Source organism: Callithrix jacchus, chromosome 9, assembly GCF_049354715.1.
Source record: "Callithrix jacchus isolate 240 chromosome 9, calJac240_pri, whole genome shotgun sequence".
Classification (NCBI taxonomy): Eukaryota; Metazoa; Chordata; class Mammalia; order Primates; family Cebidae; genus Callithrix; species Callithrix jacchus.
In genome coordinates, this window is record NC_133510.1 from 50,188,596 (window position 1) to 50,206,558 (window position 17,963).

The 17,963-nt window shown below is 50.6% G+C and overlaps 1 non-coding gene and 2 pseudogenes across 2 annotated transcripts; 2 read left to right on the top strand and 1 right to left on the bottom strand.

Moving 5' to 3' along the window:
- Positions 1-609: 609 nt before the first annotated feature.
- Positions 610-713, bottom strand: LOC118144720 (small nucleolar RNA U13). Its single transcript, XR_004729462.1, has one exon. It is a non-coding gene; the product is annotated as a small nucleolar RNA U13 (small nucleolar RNA).
- A 395-nt stretch (positions 714-1,108) lies between these two features.
- LOC118144206 (transcription factor BTF3 pseudogene) lies at positions 1,109-1,870 on the top strand (annotated as a pseudogene). The gene has a single exon (XR_013522311.1). The product of XR_013522311.1 is annotated as a transcription factor BTF3 pseudogene (transcript).
- Positions 1,871-5,200: 3,330 nt separating this feature from the next.
- Positions 5,201-17,963, top strand: part of LOC118144489 (uncharacterized) — a 39,920-nt pseudogene continuing 27,157 nt past the window's right edge.

Below are 17,963 nucleotides of genomic sequence, written 5' to 3' on the forward strand. Positions count from 1 at the left end.
GTGCCACTGCACTCCAGCCTGGGTGAGACTCTGTCTCTCAAAAAAAGAATTCAGAGTAGAGAAAGGTATGAATTGTAAGTTCAAGCATGCCACGTCCCACATTTCTCAAGAAATCTGCATTCATTTCCCAGCGCTGCCTTAACAAAGTACCCTAACCTGTGTGGCTTCAACCACAGAGATTTATTCTCACAGTTCTGGAGACCAGGGGTCTGAAGTCAAGGGGTTTTGGTTTCTGTGTTTGTTCTTCCTGTGCAGGCTGTGAGGGAGGGTCTGTCCCAGGTCTTGTTCCTGGATTCTCATAGCCTCCAGAGTTCCTTGGCTTGTAGGTGGTCTTCTGTCTCTGTTTTGACATTGTCTTCCCTTTGTAGGTGTCTGTGTCCACACATCCCCTTTTTGTAAGGACACGAGGCATGCGGGATTAGGGTTCACCCTCATCACCTCAGCTTAGCTTGATCATATGTGAAGAACCTATTTCCAAATAAGGTCACATCCACAGACCCTGCGGCGTAGGGCTTCAGCGTCTTTCAGGGAGACACAGTACAACGTATAGCATGATAGATTTGCAAATATTTTTAGTTTGGGTTTCTGGGTTCTATTTTTTCTTTTTCACATCAGATGGGTGATGTGATGATGTCATAACAAGTTTTGAGGAAGGCACATATTATACTTGTACAATAGCATGAAAACCCAATTATCATGCTTAGGTTTTGGTTTTTTAATTTTAATTTTAATTTTTCTTGAGGCAGGATCTTGCTCTGTCACTCAGGTTGGAGGGCAGTGGTGCAAACATGGCTCGCTGCAGCCTTGACCTCCTGGGCTCTAGCGATCTTCTCATCTCAGCCTCCCAAAGTGCCAGGATTATAGGCATGAGCCACCATGCCCAGCTAGTCCCTATTTTTTCTTTGTACCTTGCTCTTTTTACTCAAAAATATACCTTTGCAGCTGGGCATGGTGGCTCACACCTGTAATCCTCAGCACTTTGGGAGGCCGAGGCAGATGCATCACTTGAGGTTAAGAGTTCAAGACCAGGCGCCTAATTTCAGCTGGTCCACCCGAGGCCCCCTGGGCACCAACCCTAGTCCCCCGCGTGACCCCTTATTCCCTCCAACAAGATGAAAGAAACAATCATGAACCAGGAAAAACTCGCCAAACTGCAGGCACAAGTGCGCATTGGTGGGAAAGGAACTGCTCGCAGAAAGAAGAAGGTGGTTCATAGAACAGCTACAGCAGATGATAAAAAACTTCAGTTCTCCTTAAAGAAGTTAGGGGTGAACAATATCTCTGGTATTGAAGAGGTGAATATGTTTACAAACCAAGGAACAGTGATCCACTTTAACAACCCTAAAGTTCAGGCATCTCTGGCAGCGAACACTTTCACCATTACAGGCCATGCTGAGACAAAGCAGCGGACAGAAATGCTACCCAGCATCTTAAACCAGCTTGGGGCAGACAGTCTGACCAGTTTAAGGAGACTGGCTGAAGCTCTGCCCAAACAATCTGTGGATGGAAAAGCACCGCTTGCTACTGGAGAGGAGGATGATGATGAAGTTCCAGATCTTGTGGAGAATTTTGATGAGGCTTCCAAGAATGAGGCAAACTGAATTGAGTCAACTTCTGAAGATAAAACTTGAAGAAGTTACTGGGAGCTGCTATTTTATATTATGACTGCTTTTTAAGAAATTTTTGTTTATGGATCTGATAAAATCTAGATCTCTAATATTTTTAAGCCCAAGCCCCTTGGACACTGCAGCTCTTTTCAGTTTTTTGCTTATACACAATTCATTCTTTGCAGCTAATTAAGCCGAAGAAGCCTGGGAATCAAGTTTGAAACCAAGGTTAATAAAGTTCTTTGCCTAGTAAAAAAAAAAAAGAGTTCAAGACCAGCCTGGCCAACATAGTGTAACACCTTCTCTACTAAAAATACGAAAATGAGCTGGGCGTGGTGGTGCATGCCTGTAATCCTAGTGACTCCGGAAGCTGAGACAGGAGAATCACTTGAACCCCGGAGGCGGAGGTTACAGTGAGCCAAGTTTGTACTACAGCATTCCAAGCTGGGTAGCAGAGTGAGACTCTGACTCAAAAAAAGAAAAAGGAAATACACACACACACACACACACACACACACACACCCCTTGGCAGTCTTTTTGTATATCAACATACACTGGTACAATTTAAATTCTATTGTAGATTTCATTTAGATTAATTCTATCTAAATACTATTCTATTAAGTTCTACAATTTAAAAAGCAGGTGATGCATTTAAATGATTCAAAGTTCAAAAGCTACGAAAGGGTATAGAACTGAGTCTCCAATATGGCAGCCAGTGGCGTATGTGTTTATTGAAATCTGAGTGAGGCCAGGTATGGTGGCTCAAGCCTATAGTCCCAGCACTTTGGGAGGCCAAGTCAGGTGGCTCACCTGAGGTCAGGAGTTTGAGACCAGTCTGACCAACATGGTGAAACCCCATCTCTACTAAAAACACAGAACATAGCCAGATGCGGTGGTGAGCCCCTGTAATCCCATCTACTTGGGAAGATGAGGCAGAATTGCTTGAACCTGGGGGACAGAGGTTGCAGTGAGCCAAAATCATGCAATTTCACTCCAGCCTGGGCAACAGAGCAAGACTCCATCTCAAAAAAAAAAAAAAATCTAAGTGAATTAGCATTAAAGAAAATGAAAGATTTGGTTCTTTGGCTGTGTGGGCCACATTTCAGGTGCTCCACAGCTGCACGTGGTCCTGAAACATGGTCCTCATTGCAGAACGCTGTTGGCTGGTGCTGGTGCAGCCTTAAAGCCTCTCTCCCACCCCTCCTGAAAGCCAACCGCTGTTAGGGTTTTTTTGGCGATTCCTTTCCGAGATGATCTGTGCACACAATCAGCACATGGAGTTAATATATCCACTTAAAAACCCAGCACCTCCCGTGTAGTGCAGATGACCATGCAGTAGTCCGTGGAATGGAATGTATTCAGCTAGTTTCATAATGAAGGCCTCTTACGTTTTTCCCAGGTTTCCTCTCTTACACTCTGTGGTGAACACCATTCTCTCTGCAGAGTAAATTCTTAACAGTGGAATTCCCTGGCCACAAGGTTTATATGTTTTTTTCTCATTTATTTTCTCTTTTCTTCCTTCTTTCCTTTCTCTCCCTCCCTCTATTCCTTCTCTTCTCCTCTTCCTACCTCTTTCCCTCCCTTTCCCCCTTGTCTTTTCCCCCTTTCTTCCCACATCCTCTCTTCTCTCTCCCTCACTTTTCTCTTTCTTTTACAAGGTCTTCTATGCAGTGGCATCATCCTAGATCACTGCAGCCTCGAACCCCTGGGCTCAAGTGATCCTCTTGCCTCAGCCTCCCAAGTAGCTGGGACTAAGGCCTTTGCCACCATGCTTTTCTATTTTTTTTTTTTCTTTATTTCTTTTTTGTGGAGATGGGTCTTACTATGTTGTCCAGGCTCATTTTTATCTCAGTAGGTGCTTTTCAAGGGTTCTTAACGAAGGGTACTTGGATGGAACTTAGTGAGTCACTTGAAGCCCTTGTCATGGTGTTGAAGTTTTGTGTCTGTCTCCTCCCTCCTGGGGAGAAGATTTAAAACTTCTATCCCCTTTTCATGCAGATCGGTGACTTCAAAAATATACTAATGTTGGGAGGCCAAGGAGGGAGGATCCCTTGAAGTCAGGAATTTGGGACCAGGCTGGCCAAGATGGTGAAACCCTGTCTCTACTAAAAATACAAGAATTAGATGGGCGTGGTGGTGCACACCTGTAGGCCCAGTTTCTCGGGAGGCTGAGGCAGGTGAATTGCTTAAATCTGGGAGGTGGAGGTTTCGGTGAGTCAAGATCATGCCACTGCACTCCAGCCAGGGTACAAATAACAGCTTTAGACTTGATCCTGCCAGGCATGACCCCTGGGCACGTTCAGCAGTGGATCTCCCGATTCTGGCTGAGTTTCCAGTGTCTTCTCAGGCCTGGAGTGGAGCGTCTGAAGCCGGGGCTGGATGTCTTGCTGCATAAATGCACTCTTCACTTCCAGCTCTGCCATCAGCCTGGGTGGAGAGAAGACCCATGTCAGGGGAGAGCCATCTTCCTCCTAAAGCCCCACCTGCCTGATGGCTGAGACTTATGCCTCCTTTCTAGAACTCCTGGGGCCCCTGAACTTCTCACTGTTTGCTAAATGTGCAAGCACGGGTTGCCTGTACCTCCCCTCGGACCTTCCTGCCACTCCCTATAAAGCTGTCTGCAGCCTGTAAATGTTTATTTGCTTTTGGAGAAATTCTAGTTCCATCCACCCCAGACTCATCACAATTACAGTAATAGCTGGCACTCTGAAACTTTCTGGAGCCTGTTCCAGCAGACAAGAGGTCCCTTCTTCAAGTCCTCTGTGTAACCCCATATGAGATGAGGAAACTGAAGCTGATGAGCTCATGAATACTAAGTGCCAGAGCTTGAGTTCAACATGTCTCGAAGTTTATGGGATTTAAGGTTGGTGTGGGCAGGGTTCTGTTTGGCACCCCGTCCCCTGGTGTGTGTGGGGTTGGGTCCTGGGTTGCTTGGAGAGCCCAGCTTACACCTGTTGGCCTGACGCATTTATAACTAGTGTACTCTTTAACTGCAAAGTGTTGTGGTTTGGGTGAGAAAGTCTGTGCTCACCCTGTTCACGTGCACCCCTAAGGAAGCTCTGACACCACCATGCAGCCTCTGATGCAAACTGGAGAAAGCTGGCGCTAGGATGTGCCTGTCAGCAGTAAAAGCTGCGAGCATCTACATCCACATGTAGACATATCTGTACACATACATTCATATACACACATCCATATATATATATACATCTTTACACACATCTGTACACACATGTCCATATACACACACATTCATACACACATCTACATGTAGGCACATCCATGTACACACACATCCATATCCACATTCATACACACATACCTATGTATATCTACACACACACACACACACACACACTTCTGTATACACACACATCCATGTACAGATACATCTGTACACTCATGCACACACATTCATACACACACATCCGTGGGGATCAGGGAAAGACAGCATTAATTAGTGACGGTCTGGTAATAGCAAGTGTTGTCTTGACATCTTTTGGGTGAACTGACCAGCTAGTGGCCATCAGAGGAGTGTGTGGGGTGGATCTGCAGGCTGGCGGGGCCATCAAAGATGATATTTGTAGTTGCTCATGGCTTTTCTAGAGGATCTCCTGTATGGGGCCTTGGAGTGTAGTGAGCTGTCCCCGTGGCCCACCTGCCAGTGTCTGCACCAGTTACCAACAAAGCTCTGGCTTCACTGGCCTTCTCAAGGACTTTGGATTGTACTGGAAGAAACGCTAGTGTACCATCATTCGACGTGTCTGGTCACCACGTGGAGTTACCAGCGGCAGGATGGGAGCCGGGAGAGCCAGGACGATGCTGCCATGAGACAGGCGCACGACAACCAGGGCTGGAGCTGGTGCGCAGCGTAGGTGGCAGAAGGGGTCGATTCTAGACAGATTCCATAGTGACGGTCGACTGAGTTCCTGATGGATCCAACAAGGGGGTTGAGAGGAGAGAAGAAGAGTCCTTTGTATTTATGTCTGAGTTTATAACACAGGTTTCTACTTTTGATAAATCTGGAGTTTAAAAAATTGGGGAAGGGCTGGGCACAGTGGCTCACGCCTGCAATCCCAGCACTTTGGGAGGCCAAGGTGGGTGGATCACTTGGGCTCAGGAGTTTGAGACCAGCCTGGCCAACATAGTGAAAACCCATCTCTACTAAAAATACAAAAATTACCTGGGCACGGTGATGTGTGCCTGTAATCCCATCTACTTGGGAGGCTGAGGCAGGAGAATCACTTGAACCTAGGAGGCAGAGGTTGCAATCAACCAGGATCCCACCACTGCACTCCAAGCTGGGTGACAGAGTGAGACTCTGTCTCAAGAAAGAACAAAACCTGGGGAAGGATCAGCATAGAAAGCCATTAGCTGGGCTGTCTCCTGCCCTCTCTCCGGTCCCAGCTTGTGTGGTCATTGCTGGGCTTGCTGGCCAAGCCTATCCTCCCAGGTGACACTGAGGCCTTTTCAGGGCTGCAGTGACCTTCAGCCACCCATGGGTGGTGAGGTCAAGTGGTTCCAGGCACAGCTGGGGATGAAACTGGTGATGGGGGCAGCCCCGTCATCTTTATAGGGAACCTCACGTGGCAGGCAGGCAGCAAGCTGGCCTTCTCCGTATCACTAGCCATCTGCTTGAGTGACCAGGCCCACATGACAGGTAGGAGATGAGACCCCTTACGCCCCATCTCCTCTGTGGCCAGGCTAGGGTGTGGGCCAAATGCCTCCTGATGGTCCTCATCATCCCAGGCTCTCAATAGCACATGCCACCTAAGGACAGACCCTGGCTCAGTATGAGCCCCCAGAACCTTCCCCAACCTCCAACTGCCCCCACAAACCTTAAAATAGGAGCTTTGGGGCTGTTTTTATTCTGGCCCACGATAAGGAACACAGGTAACATTTTGACCTAAAATACACTGAGCATTTACAACAAATACACACAGACTGAGCAGGTGCTGGCCCTCTGCCGGAGCCGGGGTGGTGGTGCCTGGGTGTGCTGCTTACTGGTTCTGAAAGATTCCAAGGTAAGGACAGGAGCTGGGGCTGGGGGCACTTGGAGCGGAGGCTGTTGACCTCATGTGGGTGTTTGGGAGTCATAATAGCTGGCCCAGTCCCACCTGTGTGTTCTGGCTGACTTTCAGTGTTGCAGAAGCAGAAGCTTCAGAAGGTGAAATTTACCCGACGGTCTATGATATGTGGTTAATTCTTTTCTCATCTTTCCTATTTGATTTTGTTTCATTCTATTTTTTTTTCTTTTTTGAGACAGTCTCCCACTGTTGCCAGGACCAGATGCAATGGTGCAATCTTGGCTCACTGTAACCACTGCCTCCTGGGTTCAAGTGATTCTCCTGCCTCAGCCTCCTGAGTAGCTGGGATTACAGGTGCCCACCACCACACCTGGTTAATTTTTCTTTTTTTAAATTTTTTTTATTTTTAGTAGACATTGGGTTTCACTATGTTGGCCAGGCTGGTCTCGAACTCCTGAACTCTGGAAATCTGCCCGCCTTGGCCTCTCAAAGTGCTGGGATTACAGGCATGAGCCACTGCACCCAGCCTCATTCTACTTTATTTTTGGGTCAAGCACACTGTCCCATGCCTATAATCCCAGCACTTTGGGAAGCCAAGGCAGGAGGATTACTTGAGCCCAGGAGTTCAAGACCAGCCTGGGCAACATAGTGAGATCCCTGTTTCTACACATACACACACACATACACACACACACACACACACACACATGCACAAATACAAAAATTAGCCAAGTGTGGTGGCACATGTCTGTAGTGCCAGCTACTTGGGAGGCTTAGGTGGGAGGATCGATTGAGCCTGGGAGGTCAAGGCTGCAGTGAGCCGTGATCAGGCCTGTCTGTGGCCTGTTGTGCAGGGCACAGGTGTTGGCTCTTCAAGGAGCTCCCAACCCCAAGGCCCTTGGGGGATTCCCAAGTCCCCTTTTTGCCTGGGGCTTGGATTGTTGGTCCCTGGTGGCTGGCCCTTTCACCTGCCTGCTCTCTGTCCCTGCAGCACTTCTGGAGAGGAAGGAGGAGGATGGACAGTGGGTGGCCACCCTGGGTGCTGAGCTCTTCGTGTCAGGGCTGGCAAGGCTGCATGCCCTTGGTCTCCAGCAGTGAGGCTGGCTCTGGACCAACTCCCTGAGGATGCAGTACAGCCTCCTGGGTAAGGCACCTTGTGCCTGGCTGTGAGGCATTTGGAGGTGGCAGGGCCTGCCCTCTTTCCTGTGGCTGTAGCTCTGTGAGGTAAGATATGCTGTCACCACGGGGTTTTCCATTAGTCATTCTGTGGGCTCTCAGTAGGACTTAGTACCTGCTTGTTAAAAAAACGATGTGTCTGTTGAGGGGACATTCACCCATCTCTTAAGGCCTCCCCACCAACAGGTTCTAATGGAGTGACAGGTGGAACAGAGCACGGGGCCAGAAGGGTGGCATGGCTGAGGCCAGGCTGGGCTGGGCCCTCCTCCTCTTGGAGCCCTGGTGGAGGGCTTCCTGGCAGAGGAGGGCAGGGGTCTCTGGATTGAACCTCACAGCTCAGGCAAAGCAGCCAGCGCACAAGTGTAGCACCAGCCAGAGGCTGCAGACAGATGGCGCCTACAAGCTAGAGTTCGGCTACAAGCTCCACTGCACACAGATACCGGCCTTCAGCCAGAAGGGGGGTGCCCAGGCCAGGTGGGACATCCAGAGAGAGCACCAGAGTCAGGCAAGTGGTGACCTGAATACCCTGAGCTCATCCCCAAAGAGATGAACTTGTTCCCAATAGCATAGCCATATAGGAATGGATCCAGGGCACTTCAGCTTCAGACTTTTGTCTATTCTTCCAGGGTTGCTTGAGCCCAGGAGGCAGAGGTTGCAATGAGCCAAGATGGTGCCACTGTACTCCAGCCTGGGCAACAGAGTGAGATCTTGTCTCTAAAATAAACAAATAATAAATTAAAAAAAAAAAAAAACAAGACCAGGCACAGTGGCTCACGTTTGTAATCCCAGCACTTTGGGAGGCTGAGGCGGGTGGATCACAAGGTCAGGAGTTCGAGACCAGCCTGGCCAACATGGTGCAACCCCGTCTCTACTAAAAGTACAAAAATTAGCCAGGCGTAGTGGCAGGTGCCTGTAATCCCAGCTACTCCGGAGGCTGAGGTGGGAGAATCACTTGAACTGGGGAGGTGGAGGTTGCAGTGAGCGGAGATTGTGCCACTGCCCTCCAGCGTGGATGACAGAGCGAGACTCTTGTCTCAAAAAAATAAAATAAAATAACAACAACAAAATAGTGCTTTCTACAAAACTGTCTCCTCAGAAAACCAAACTGATGTCCCTGGTGGCTGTGAGGGGGCCCAGGGACTGGGTGGGCGGGGCCTCCATGGACAGTTCACCGCTCGTGTGTGTCCTAGGTCCAGCTCTGGCATGAGGAGGACTCGGGCCACCTGCACTCATAGCTAGAGGAGAGCTACGGGAAGCACTGGGATGAGAGCAGCAACAAGAGGCATCTCCGTGTCAACCAGACCTTCAAGAATGACTCAGGGCCCACCCTGAGCAATCACTTCATGGAGGTGAGCCTGGCCACTGCAGCAGAGCCATGCCCCATGAGTCCAGCGTGGGCGGTGGGAGCTGGGAACACTGCATGGCCCTCTGGCCCTGGCTGCAAGGATGCAGGCAGCTGAAACTCAGCTTTGGTGACTTTCCCTTTTACATCTCCAGCCCCACGTCCCCAGGGGTGAGAAACACTTGTCACAGTGCCAAGGACTGGAAGGAGGGCTTAGGAAAAACAGATTTCCAACCACAAATTGCATTTTGGAAACAGTGGTTCGCTTTTAGTTTTTCCCAGAGGGTGGGTTCTTTTGCTGAGTTAGGAATGATGGTGAGCTTGGCAGCTGAACAGGTGGCGGATCTTCTACAGCACAAATTTAACCTTGTACATTTATTTTAAAATTGGTTTAGATTTTTTTCCCTTCTCACATCCAGTCCTGCAAATGGTCTTGTCTTTTTTTGAGATGGAGTCTTGCTCTGTCACCAGGTTGGAGCGCAGTGGCACGATCTCGGCTCACGGCAACCTCCACCTCCCGTGTTCAAGCAATTCTCCTGCCTCAGCCTCCCAAGTAGCTGGGACTACAGGCGTGCCATAACCCCTGGCTAATTTTTGTATTTTTAGTAGAGGTGGGGTTTCACCATGTTGGCCAGGATGGTCTCGATCTCTTGACCTCATGATCCGCCCGCATCGGCCTCCCAAAGTGCTGGGATTGTAAGTGTGAGCCACTGCACCCGGCCACAAATGGTCTTTTAAATATTAGCTTTTAATTTTAATTGTGGTTAAATATACGTTGTGTAGAATGTACTGTTGTAACCATTGTTAAGCTTAGTGGCGTTACCTGCGTTTACAGTCTTCTGCAGCCATCACCACTATTCATCTGCAGAACCTGCAAAGCTGCAAGTCTGTACCCAATAAATGCTGACTCCCCATTTGCTCCTGCCCCCAGTCCCTGGCAACCACCATTCTACTTTGCATTTTAGGCTTTTGACTCCTCTAGGTACCACATAGAAGTGGAATCATACACTATTTGTTCTTGTTTTTTCTTGAGACAGAGTTTTACTCTTCTTGCCCATACTGGAGTGCAGTGGCACGATCTCAGCTCACTGAAACCTGTACCTCCTGGGTTCAAGCGATTCTCCTGCCTCAGCCTTCCAAGTAGCTGGGATTACAGGTGTGTGCCACCATACCCAACTAATTTTTTGTATTTTTAGTAGAGACAGGGTTTCACCATGTTGGCCAGCCTGGTAACTCCTGACCTCAGGTGATCCTTGTGCCTCAGCCTCCTGAAGTACTGGGATTACAGGTGTGAGCCACTGTGCCAGCCTGTCCTTTTTTTGACTGGCATATTTCACTTAGCATGTCCTCAAGGTTTTGACAAGCTTGTGTCAGAATTTCCTTCCTTTTTTTTTTTTTCACGATGGAGTCTTGCTCTGTCAACCAGTCTGGACTGCAGTGGTGTGATCTTGGCTCACTGCAAACTCCACTTCCCAGGTTCAAGCAATTCTCCTGCCTCAGCCTCCTGAGTAGATGAGATTATAGTCACCCACCAGCACACCTGGCTAATTTTTGTATTTTTAATAGGACGGAGTTTCACCATGTTGGCCAGGCTGGTCTTGAATGCCTGATCTCATGATCCACCCACCTCAGTCTCCCAAGTAGCTGGGATGATAGACAACCACCATGCCTGGCTAATTTCTGTATTAGTAGTAGAGGCGGGGTTTTACCATGTTGTCCAGGTTGGTCTCAAACTCCTGACCTCAAAGTGATGTGCCTGCCTCAGCCTCCCAAACTGCTGGGATCACAGGCATGAGCCACTGCACCTGGCCTCACTGAAGGTTTTACTGAGATGGTTGTGGGGTGGCATGGGAGGGAATTACATCTCACAGCAGAGTTTGAGAAGCGTTTTCCATCAAGGGCCAGATAGTAAACATCTTAGGCTCTGTGGCTCCACAGTCTCTGCTGCAGCTACTCCATTCTGCTGCTGTGGTGTCATGCACGCAGACACAAGAATAGGACATGAACGTGTTACGGGAAAGAGATCTCGATCCAGACCCAGGAGAGGTTTCTTGGATCTTGAGCAAGAAGATTTAGGGCTGCTGGTGCCCATTTTTATGGTTATTTATTGATGACATGCTAAACAGGGGGTGGATTATTCATTCCACCCTTTTTAGACCATATAGGGTAACTTCCTGACATTGCCACCATATTTGTAAACTGTCATAACGCTGGTGGGAGTGTAGCAGTGAGGACAACCAGAGGTCCCTCTAGTCACCATCTTGGTATGTTTTGGCCAGCTTCTTTACTGCAATCTGTATTATCAGCAAGGTCTTTATGACCTGTATCTCTCTCTATCACTTTTTTTTTTTTTTTTTTTTTGCAACATAGTCTCACTCTGTTGCCCAGGCTGGAGTGTAGTGGCGCAATCTCAGCTCACCACAACCTCTGCCTCCCAGGTTCAAGTGATTCTCCTGCTTTAGCCTCCCCAGTAGCTGGGATTATAGACATGCACACCATGAGCAGCTAATTCTTGTGTTTTTTAGAAGAGATGGAATTTCACCATGCTGGCCAGGCTGGTCTTGAACTCCTGACCTCAAGTGATCTGCCCACCTCAGCCTCCCAAAGTACTGGGATTACAGGCATGAGGCACCGCACCCGGCCGTGACCTATATCTTGTGTGACCTCCTATCTCATCCTGTGACTTAGAATGCCTAACCATCTGGGAATGCAGCCCAGTAGGTCTCAGCCTCATTTTACCCAGCCTCTATTCAAGATGGAGCTGCTCTGGTTCACATGCCTCTGACAAACAGGCAGGGTTGTGTTCCAATAAAACTTTATTTACAACAACAGGTGTAGGCTGTGGTTTACCAACCTGTTTCACATCAGCCAGGACATCTTCCTCTTCCCAAAGCTTTTCATCTTCCTCTTCCCAGCCATCTCCCCAAGGCCCCCTCCCCACTGCCTGCCCCACCTCCTGATTGGTTCTCTGTGTTTCCTCTGTGGGTTCCTTGGTGCACGTGTAATTAGTTGGAGTAACTGCATTGGTCATCAAACCTGCTCCTTCAAGAGGATCTGAGTTCCTCCCACCACAGGAACACAGATGGCACTGATAACCCCATGGTGTGTGGGAGCCAGTGCCAGCTTGCCCGGGGCTGGCTCTTTCTGCGCAGGGTGGTCCAATGTCTCCTCAGTGTCATTTTAGGTCTTCATGAACATTCACAATGACAGCTCGAGCTCTGAGCATCCTGGACACATCCCAATGGGACCCACATCTCTCAGTTACTCCGTGAGCTGCTGTTATCATGATGGGCACCTGGAGCTCTCCGGCCAGAGCTGGCACAACAGTGAGGCTCTGTTGTGGGCAGAGTTCCCAGGCGAGGCCTCCCTGAGCGCAGAACTGCAGATACATGGTAAGGCACCCAGCGCACAGCCCTGGGACTGGAGAGCTGGCTTCCTCCATGCCTGGGCCAGCCTAGCAGCCCTGGACCCAGGTGGCACCCCATCAAGCCCAGTGTGTCCCTGGGCTCTAAACTGGGACAGCCTTGCCCATTGATGGTCTCATTCCCAGGGCAGGCGAATTAGTTTCCTAGGACTTCTGCAACCAAGTTCCACACACCGGCTGGCTTAAAACACAGAAATCTTAGCCGGATGTGGTGGCACATATGTGTGGTCCCAGCTACTCAGGAGGCTGAGGCAGGAAAATCACTTGAGCCAGAAGGTTGAGGCTGCAGTGAGCTATGATTGCAACACTGTGCTCCAGCCTGGATGACAGAATGAGACCCTGTCTCAAAATAAAAACAAAACAATCCACAGTGGATTGAGGGCCCATCTGGCTTGAATATGACATTCTTTTCACTTAATTCCATCTGTAAAGACCCGATTTTTAAAAATTTATTTATTATTTTTTTTGAGATGGAGTCTCACTCTGCTGCCTAGCCTGGAGTGCATTGGTGTGATCTTGGCTCACTGCAGCCTCCACCTCCCATGTTCAAGTGATTCTCCTGCCTCAGCCTCCTGAGTAGCTGGGATTACAGGTACACCACCACGCCCAGCTAATTTTTGTATTTTTAGTAGAGACAGGTTTCACCATGTTGGTCAGGCTGGTCTCAAACTCCTGACCTCATGATCTGCCTGCCTGGGCCTCCCAAAGTGCTGGGTTTACAGGTGTGAGCCACCACACCCAGCCAAGTCCCTATTTTTAAATAAGGTCATATTCATAGGACAGAGGGTGAGGGAGCGGGGCTTCAATATCTCTCTTTGGGGTACATAGTTCAACCCATTATGGGGGAAAGATAAAAGCAGTAAGAGGAACCAGCATTGCTGGGCACTTACTGCATACACACCAGGCAAGCCGTGTACACACGAGAGCTCTGTACAGTACAGCTGTCCCAATCACACAGGGGAACACCACAGCTCTTAGAGGGGCCTTCGAGCCATCAGAACCTGCACCCTTCCCCCATCTGACCTCGTCTCCCAGCCCCCAGCCCCACCTGTTCCACTCCTTGCTATTCTCTAACACACCAGGCTTGCTGCTGCCCCAGGACCTTGGCACGGGCTGATCCTGCCATCTGGAATGCCTCTCTCTCACACACCTGCCTGACTCCCTCACCTCCCTTAGGTATTTTTCCAGTGTCATCTCAGGGAGGCCTCTTTTCCACCTCCCCGTCCGCTCCCAGGCCCTCCCACTCTCTCCCCAGCTCTGTCATTTGAACACACCGCCTAGCATACAAATACCTTTGTTTCTTATTTTCTCTACACTAGAATCACCAGAATGTGTGCTCCATGAGGGCAGGGATGATTTTTGTCTGCTTTGCCGCAGGGCACATAGAAAGTATTGGACATGTGTGAATGAGCCTATGAGGTAAGGTTAGGAATGCAATTCCCATTCTGCAGATGAGGAATGGAGGCTCAGAGAGGTTGAGTCACCTGGCCCAGGCCACACAGCTGGTAATGAAGGAGCAAGGATTGAACCCAGAGCCACCCTCTGACCCCCACATAGATTACAGAGACCTGGCTCTTGATCATTCAGGAACCCTGGGTCTCCCTAGTTCCCTAGGGCATCTTCTGTTGGCCTCAATTTTTTTTTATTTTGGGGGCTGGGTGTTATGGCTCACGCATGTAATCCTAGCACTATGGGAGACCAAAGCGGGTGGATCATTTGAGGTCAGGAGTTTGACACCAGCCTGACCAGCATGGTGAAACCCCTGTCTCTACAAAAAAAATTCTCTGGGCATGGTGGTGCATGCCTGTAGTCCCAGCTAGTCAGGAGGCTGAGGCATGAGAATCACTTGAACCTGGGCATTGGAGGTTGCAGTGAGCTGAGATCACGCCACTGCACTCCAGCCTTGGCGACAGAGTGTGACTGCATCTCAGAAAAATTTACAAACAAATAAAAACCACTTTATTTTTGGCCCTCAGCCTCCTGAGGGGTGAATGGAGGACTGGATCACATGAGGAAATTGTCCCCAGTCTGAGCTGACCTCAGAATTTGTTGGGGACAGGATGGCCAAGTGATGGGAGGTCACTCTGGGTGAACACCTCCACACCACTCTAGTTCCCGAGCCAGGATGCCTGGTATGGCCACCCCCAGCAAGGAGTGACCTCTCCCTCCTCCCATTGCTGTCCACAGTCTGCTGTCCCCCATCTCGGGGATGCTTTCTGCCTGTCGTAAACATTCTTGGTGTCTCTGACAGCCCGGCAGTCCTGGGCATAGGAATTGTGTCCCCTCCCTTGTCTTGCCCTGCACATAGTAGGTACACGTGGTTGAATGTTGAATGAGGAAGGAAGGAAGCATTTCCCAGGCCTCCTATATGCCCCACAGGCAGTCCTCTCCCATGTGTTACCCCATTTACTCTGGATGCTGTCCCCTGAGGCAGGTGGGCTGTGCCCACCTTATAGAGAAGGAAGTCAAGGCGCAGAGCTGTGGGGCTCATCCACCCTGCTGGCCAGATGGAAGGTGCTGGAGCCTGGCTGAGTATCACTTGGGCCTAAGCTATGAGCTACAACCCATGGGAACCTGGCCTCTTAGAGTAGGCGCCATCCGTTTGCTCTGGGGCTCCTGGACCCGATGGTTCTGTGTGTAGCAGAGGGAATCTAAGTCAAAGAAGAAACTCCTAACTGTGAACCAGACTCTCCTGTTCTGTGGAGGGTGATGGGAGGGATGGGACCCTCCAGCCAGGGCCAGGTGGCTGCCGGTGGGTATCAGTGGCCGAAGTGGCCATTTATCAAGAGCAGACCTCATGCTGATTCCTCTGCAGGCTGCTCAGAGAATCCCCAGGAATCCCTGCAGAGCCCTTCCACCCACAGTCATTCAGAAAGCATTCACTGAACCCCTGCTGTGTGTCAGGAGCTGTCCTAAGAGGAATCCACCTGCCCAGGGGGCTGTTGTTCTTGTGGGGTGGCAGTAGGGGAGCAAGAACCTAGTAAATAAGTAAGCGAGGTCATTTCAGGTTGTGCTGGGAACCCCACTCCAGGGAGATGGGATGGAGGATGCCTGGCAGCAAAGGACTAGGAGGGACTTCAGATGGGCAGTCAGGGGAGGCCTCTTGGAAGAGGTGTCATTTCAACAACTTCAACTTCAATGAAATGAGGAGCCACCCAAGCCTAGATCCTCAAGGGCAAATGATGACAGATGATGTCAAGAAGGCTCACAAGGGGTTGATCCCACCCAGCCCCCTATGGGAGCCTTTCCCTTTCCTGCTGGTGCTGTGTTTGAGGGCCACAGGTCATGGCCCCTCCCAAAGTCTGGTGTGTTCCTGGGCTGGGAAGGGAGGTGAACCTGCTTCAGTAGCCCGTGCCATTTTCTGCCTCTAGAGACCCAGACCCAGGCCAGCATGGCCCTCCGTGCCAGAGACAGTGGGGTCAGTGTGGACCTGGCAGCCCTGGTGTCCTGGCCACTGCACAGCCTGCTGCAGCTGGTGGCCAATGCCAGCCACACAGTGCCAGCTCTCTGAGGCTGGGCCTGCCTTTCCCAGCCAGGTAAGGAGTGGATGGGGCAGGACCTCCCTCCAAATTCTGTCCCCTTTGTCCAATTCCTGGGGGGCAGAGGACCCGCTGTGTGCATGGCAAATGGGGAGGACCAGGCCTTGGGTTTCCCCAGCACTTCACAGTTTACAAAGGCTTCATTTGTAATCGCTATAACCAGGTCTGCTGAGCAATCTGTGCATTCCCAGTCACAGGGCTGGTATGGACAGGTACCTTGGATTAGCATCTGGCTTCTGGCCTGTGTCTTTCTGCCCTGCAGTCTTGGGTCAGAATCAAAGCTCCTGCTTATCCAGTGCCCTTCCCATGCCCAGTCTCCTTTGAAGGGTTCATGGGCATTTGTTAGTTTCATCCTCCTAATGCCCCAGAGAAAGGCAGGATGGCCCCATCTTTACCAACGCTTTCTCCAGTGTTCGGATCCCACCTCTGCTGCTTGCCAGCTGTGTGGCCCTGGGCAAATTCCTTTGCCTCTCTGTGTCCTCATCTCCTCACCTGCAAAATGGGGAAGATGATATTACCTCTAACGTGGAGGTTGTGAGGACTGAGTGAGTTAATCTCATGAATGCCTGAGTCGATGCTTAAGAAGCACTTGTTGTGATGAAGAAGAAAAAGATGATGCTGATGGTGACAGTGACCATTATCATCATCATCACCATCGTCTCTGGGTCACATGCGAGAGTGTGGGTGACTTGCCCAAGGTCACCTAGCAAGCAAGCAGCAAAATGGGGCCTCAGACTTGACACCCAGGTCCTTCCTCACAGGGCCCTCCTGCCTCGGTGGAGGAAACCACATGGGGCCATGCCCTGGCCACTGTCACTTGGCATGAACTCGCCCTGCCTGGCTGGCCCTCCTTCTCCAAGAGCCACAGAGCGTGTTCCAGAGCAAGTGCCAATGCTTCTTTCACAGCCTCCTGTTTCAGATTACCCAGCAACCCCTGCCCCAGTCCACTCTGCGGTGGGAGGAGGGGGCAGCTCCCTGGGGCTCAGGGGGCCAGGATGTCAAAGGCTCTCCCTCCTGCAAAGTCTCTCATCTCTGTATCCCACAGGTGAGTGGACTGGATACCCCGTACCCCTGACTTCATCTAAACTCTTTCCTTCACTTGAGGCCAGGTGACAGGGAACCCCCCAGGGAGTGCATTCTCTGATGATGTCTGGGCTGCAGCTGTCCTTCAGGGTCCCTCGGTGGTCACTGCCAACCTGAGCTGCAACAGGGGCTGTACTGGCCCTGCATCCTCAGCACCCACGAGAGTGTTGGATGGGCCAGGCCTGCAGGACTTGGGGTAGAGCTTGGCCAGAGTCCCCACCTGGCCTCCTCAGGCTGTCTACACCCATGCACCTGGCAGTCTGCTCCCTCCTCAGCTTGTGTTCCAAGGACGGGAAGAGATGAGCTCCTCACTGCAGCTGACCTGCGACTCTCAAGCCAGCTTGGTCCTTAATGTCCGTGGCCAGAGCCAGGCAGTCAGGTGAGATCCTCCAGCCCCCAGCCACCAGGAGGAAAGGAGTCGGGGGGAGGAACCATTGGCTGGGCACCTACTGTGCACCAACACTGGACATAGCACCTCTCGACCACCTGCTCAGCTCGCATCAACAGATGTGGGCATGGAGGCTCAGAGAGGGCAAGCAACTTTTCCAAGGTCACACAGCTATAAAAATCCCTCAGCCTCTCCAGGCAGGGCACTGATGAGTTCTTGGTCTCAGAAACTAAGTACATCCCAGGCCCCAAACACTTATTAGTGACTCTCACTGCCCTTGGGGCTGGGGGCCTGGCCCGGTGCTCGGTGTTCTCACACGTACGCTATGTCAGCTATGTCAGGGGCCACCAGCCAGTCTCCAGTGCTCAGATCTCAGC